Source organism: Somniosus microcephalus, unplaced genomic scaffold (assembly GCF_052327205.1).
Source record: "Somniosus microcephalus isolate GS21.2 unplaced genomic scaffold, FLI_Smic_1.0 unresolved_chr1, whole genome shotgun sequence".
NCBI lineage: Eukaryota > Metazoa > Chordata > Chondrichthyes > Squaliformes > Somniosidae > Somniosus > Somniosus microcephalus.
In genome coordinates this window covers 86805375-86811374 of record NW_028225179.1, presented here as the reverse complement: position 1 = coordinate 86811374, position 6000 = coordinate 86805375, and positions in this window count along the sequence as shown.

Sequence of the window (6000 nt, the reverse complement as noted above, 5' to 3'; positions counted from 1 at the left end):
CCTCTACTCCTGCCCCCCTCACACCTGCCCCCCTCACTCCTGCCCCCCCTCACTCCTGCCCCCCTCACTCCTGCCCCCTCACTCATGCCCCCCTCACACCTGCCCCCTCACTCCTGCCCCCTCACTCCTGTCCCCCCTCACTCCCGCCTCCCTCACTACCGCCCCCCGCACTCCCGCCCTCTCACTCCCGCCCCGCTCACTCCCGCCCCCCTCTCCCCGCCCCCCTCACTCCCGCCCCCCTCACTCCCGCCCCCCTCACTCCCGCCCCCCCATACTACTGACCCCCATACTCCTGCCCCCTCACTCCTGCTCCCCCCTCACTCCTGCTCCCCCATACTCCTGCCCCCCTCACTCCTGCTCCCCCCATACTCCTGCCCCCCTCACTCCTGTCCCCCTCACTCCTGTCCCCCTCACTCCTGTCCCCCTCACTCCTGTCCCCCTCACTCCTGCCCCCCTCACTCCTGTCCCCCTCATTCCTGCCCCCTCACTCCTGTCCCCCTCACTCCTGTCCCCCTCACTCCTGCCCCCCTCACTCCTGTCCCCCCTCACTCCTGTCCGCCTCACTCGTCCCCCCTCACTCCTGTCCCCCCTCACTCCTGCTCCCCCCTCACTCCTGCTCCCCCCATACTCCTGCCCCTCTCACTCCTGCTCCCCTCACTCCTGCTCCCCTCACTCCTGCTCCCCCCATACTCCTGCCCCCCTCAGTCCTGCTCCCCCCATACTCCTGTCCCCCTCACTCCTGTCCCCCTCACTCCTGCCTCCCCCTCACTCCTGCCTCCCCCTCACTCCTGCCCCCCTCACTCCTGCCCCCCATACTCCTGCCCCCCCATCCTCCTCCCCCCCCGTACTCCTGCACCCCCTCACTCCTGCCCCCCATACTCCTGCCCCCCCTCACTCCTGCCCCCTCTCACTCCTGCCCCCTCACTCCTGCACCCCCATGCTCCTGCCCCCCTCACTCCTGCCCCCCTCACTCCTGCCCCCCCTCTCCTGCCCCCCTCACGCCTGCCTCCCCCACTCCTCTCCCACCTCACTCCTGTCCCCCTCCTGTCCCCCTCACTCCTGTCCCCCTCCTGTCCCCCCTCACTCCTGCCCCCCTCACTCCTGCCCCCTTCACTCCTGTCCCCCTCACTCCTGCCCCCCTCACTCCTGCCCCCCTCACTCCTGCCCCCTCACTCCTGCCCCCCTCACTCCTGCCCCCCTCACTCCTGCCCCCCTCACTCCTGCCCCCTTCACTCCTGCCCCCCTCACTCCTGCCCCCTTCACTCCTGCCCCCTCACTCCTGCCCCCTCACTCCTGCCCCCCTCACTCCTGTCCCCCTCACTCCTGCCCCCCATCCTCCTGCCCCCCTCACTCCTGTCCCCCTCACTCCTGCCCCCATCCTCCTGCCCCCTCACTCCTGCCCCCCATATTCCTGCCCCCTCACTCCTGCCCCCCTCACTCCTGCCCCCTCACACCTGCCCCCCATACTCCTGCCCCCTCACTCCTGCCCCCCTCACTCCTGCCCCCCTCACTCCTGCCCCCCTCACTCCTGCCCCCTCACTCTTCTCCCCCTCACTCCTGCCCCCCTCACTGCTGCCCCCCTCGCTCCTGCCCCCCTCGCTCCTGCCCCCTCGCTCCTGCCCCCATCGCTCCTGCCCCCCTCGCTCCCGCCCCCCTCGCGCCATCCCCCCTCACTCCGGCCCCCCTCACTCCCGCCCCCCTCACACCCGCCCCCCCATACTCCCGCCTCCCCATACTCCCGCAACCCCATACTACTGCCCCCCCATACCACTGCCCCCATACTACTGCCCCCCTCACTCCTGCCCCCCCTCACTCCTGCACCCCTCACTCCTGCCCCCCTCACTCCTGCCCCCCTCACTCCTGCCCCCTGGCTCCTACCCCCCTGACTCCTGCCACCTCACTCCTGCCCCCCCTCACTCCTACCCCCCTCACTCCTGCCCCCCCTCACTCCTGCCCCCCTCACGCCTGCTCCCCTCACGCCTGCCCCCCTCACTCCTGCCCCCCTCACGCCTGACCCCCTCACGCCTGCCCCCTCACGCCTGCCCCCCCACACACCAGTCCCCCCTCACTCCTGTCCCCCCTCACTCCTGTCCCCCCTCACTCCTGTCCCCCCTCCCTCCTGTCCCCCTCACTCCTGTCCCCCTCACTCCTGCCCCCCTCACGCCTGCCCCCCTCACGCCTGCCCCCCTCACGCCTGCCTCCCCCACTCCTGCCCCCCTCACTCCTGCCCCCCTCACTCCTGTCCCCATCACTCCTGCCCCCCGTCCCCCTCACTCCTGCCCCCCGTCCCCCTCACTCCTGCCCCCCTCACTCCTGCCCCCACAACGCCTGCCCCCCCTCACTCCTGCCCCCCCATACTCCTGCCCCCCCTCACTCCTGCCCCCCTCTACTCCTGCCCCCCTCACTCCTGCCCCCCTCACTCCTGCCCCCCTCTACTCCTACCCCCCTCACACCTGCCCCCCTCACTCCTGCCCTCCTCAGTCCTGCCCCATCACTCCTGCCCCCCTCACACCTGCCCCCCTCACACCTGCCCCCCTCACTCCTGTCCCACCTCACTCCCGCCCCCCTCACTAGCGCCCCCCTCACTCCCGCCCCCTCACTCCCGCCCTCCTCACTCCCGCCCCCCTCTCCCGCCCCCCTCACTCCCGCCCCCCTCACTCCCGCCCCCCTCACTCCCGCCCCCCCATACTACTGCCCCCCCATACTACTGCCCCCCCATACTACTGCCCCCCCATACTCCTGCCCCCTCACTCCTGCCCCCCTCACTCCTGCCACCCCTCACTCCTGCCACCCCTCACTCATGCCCCCCTCACTCCTGCCCCCCTCACTCCTGCCCCACTCACTCCTGCCTCCTCACTCCTGTCCCCCCTCACTCCTGTCCCCCCTCACTCCTGTCCCCCCTCACTCCTGTCCCCCCTCACTCCTGTCTCCCCTCACTCCTGTCCCCCTCACTCCTGTCCCTCCTCACTCCTGTCCCTCCTCACTCCTGTCCCCCCTCACTCCTGTCCCTCCTCACTCCTGTCCCCCCTCACTCCTGTCCCCCTCACTCCTGCCCCCCTCACTCCTGTCCCCCTCACTCCTGTCCCCCTCACTCCTGTCCCCTCACTCCTGCTCCCCCCATACTCCTGCCCCCCCATACTCCTGCCCCCCTCACTCCTGCTCCCCCCTCACTCCTGCTCCCCCCATACTCCTGCCCCCCTCACTCCTGCTCCCCCCATACTCCTGCCCCCCCTCACTCCTGTCCCCCTCACTCCTGTCCCCCTCACTCCTGTCCCCCTCACTCCTGTCCCCCTCACTCCTGCCCCCTCACTCCTGTCCCCCTCACTCCTGCCCCCTCACTCCTGTCCCCCTCACTCCTGCCCCCTCACTCCTGTCCCCCCTCACTCCTGCCCCCTCACTCCTGCCCCCCTCACTCCTGCCCCCCTCACTCCTGCCCCCTCACTCCTGTCCCCCTCACTCCTGCCCCCTCACTCCTGCCCCCCTCACTCCTGCCCCCCTCACTCCTGCCCCCCTCACTCCTGCCCCCCCCACTCCTACCCCCCCTCTCCTGCCCCCCTCACTCCTGCCCCCCCCCCCTCACTCCTGCACCTCACTCATTTTTTTATTTGTTCTTGAGATGTAGGCGTCGCTGGCAATGCCAGTATTCATCCTTAATTGCCATTGAGAAGGTGGTGGTGAGCCGCCTTCTTGAACCGTTGCAGTCCGTGTGGTGAAGGTACTCCCACAGTGCTGTTAGGTAGGGAGTTCCAGGATTTTGACCCAGCGACGATGAAGTATCGGCGATATATTCTAAGTCAGGATGGTGTGTGACTTGTTCCCATGCGCCTCTTTATCAAACCGGAAATGGCCTTGCCTTATATTGTAGTCTCCGGTCAATGCACCATCCTTCAGCTGATTCTTATGCACTCAAGTTCACATTTCTCGACATTCGTATGTGAACATTTTTGGCAATGTACACCAACATCCCTTTGCATAGGTTGCAATGCCCTTGTTTATCATCCTATTGGCAGGAATCCCAGTCTCAGTCCCAAGGGCCTGAAACTGGTCACATGAACAAACTGACTGTTGCTAAGTGAAGTCCATCTCTCTCTCTCTCTCTCTCAATGATGCAATCACTTTTTTTTGTTCTATATTGAATGGGCTAAAAATGAACACCTTTCAGAAGCCGAATTATCCGAGTTCCATGTATAGGGTACCAACAGATGCAAAGTACTCATTTCGTACCTCAGCCGTGCCCTCTGCCTCCACAGGAAGATCTCGTTTTTGGTCCCTAATTGGCCCCACCCTCCTTTTGACTAGCCTTTTACTACTTTATGTTACCTGCAAGTCTATTCTCATACAATCTGCCTCTTTTCCTTTTCCAGTTCTCCTCTGCACTTTCTGTATTCTGCTTGGTTCTCTACTGTATTATGAACCTTTTTTTTTATTCATTTATGGGATCTGGGCGTCACTGGCAAGGCCAGCATTTATTGCCCATCCCTAATTGCCCTTGAGAAGGTGGTGGTGAGCCACCTTCTTGAGCCGCTGTTGTCCGTGTGGTGAAGGTACTCCTACAGTGCTGTTAGGGAGGGAGTTCCAGGATTTTGACCCAGCGACGATGAAGGGTCGGTGATATACTTCTAAGTCAGGATGGTGTGTGACTTGGAGGTGGTGGTGTTCCCATGCGCCTGCTGCCCTTGTCCTTCTAGGTGGAAGAGGTCGCGGGTTTGGGAGGTGCTGCCGAAGAAGCCTTGGCGAGTTGCTGCTGTGCATCTTGTAGATGGTGCACACTGCAGCCACGGTACGCCGGTGGTGGAGGGAGTGAATGTTTAAAGTGGTGGATGGGGTGCCAATCAAGCGGGCTGCTTTGTCCTGGATAGTGTCAAGCTTCTTGAGTGTTGTTGGAGCTGCACTCATCCAGGCAAGAGGAGAGTATTCCATCACACTCCTTACTTGTGCCTTGTAGATGGTAGAAAGGCTTTGGGGAGTCAGGAGGTGAGACACTCGCCACAGAATACCCAGCCTCTGATCTGCTCTTGTTGCCACTGTATTTATGTGGCTGGTCCAGTTAAGTTTCTGGTCAATAGTGACCCCCAGGATGTTGATGGTGGGGGATTCGGCGATGGTAATGCCATTGAATGTCAAGGGGCGGTGGTTAGACTCTCACTTGTTGGAGATGGTCATTGCCTGGCACTTATGTGGCGTGAATGTTACTTGCCACATGTCAGCCCAAGACTGAATGTCGCCCAGGTCTTTCTGCATGCAGGCATGGACTGCTTCATTATCTCAGGAGTTGTGAAAGGTGCGGAACACTGTGCAGTCATCAGTGAACATCCCCATTTCTGACCTTATGTTGGAGGGAAGGTAATTGATGAAGCAGCTGAAGATGGTTAGGCCTAGGACACTGCCCTGAGGAACTCCTGCAGCGATGTCCTGGGGCTGTGATGATTGACCGCCAACCATCACAACCATCTTCCTTTGTGCTAGGTATGACTCCAACCAGTGGAGCGTTTCCCCCGATTCCCATTGACTTTAGTTTTACTAGAGTTTCTTGATGCCACACCCAGTCAAATGCTGCCTTGATGTCAAGGGCAGTCACTCTCACCTCACCTCTGGAATTCAGCTCTTTTGTCCATGTTTGGACCAAGGCTGCAATGAGGTCGGGAGCCGAGTGGTCCAGGCAGAACCCAAACTGGGCATCGATGAGCAGTTTATTAGTGAGTAAGTGCCGCTTGATAGCACTGTCGATGACACCTTCCATCACTTTGCTGATGATTGGGAGCAGACTGATGGGGTGGTAATTGGCCGGGTTGGATTTGTCCTGCTTTTTGTGGACAGGACATACCTGGGCAATTTTCCACGTTGTCGGATAGATGCCATTGTTATAGCTGTACTGGAACAGCTTGGCTAGAGGCGCAGCTAGTTCTGGAGCACAAGTCTTCAGCATGGCAGCCGGGATGTAGTCACGGCCCATTGCCTTTGCTGTATCCAGTGCGCTCAGCCATTTCTTGATATCACATG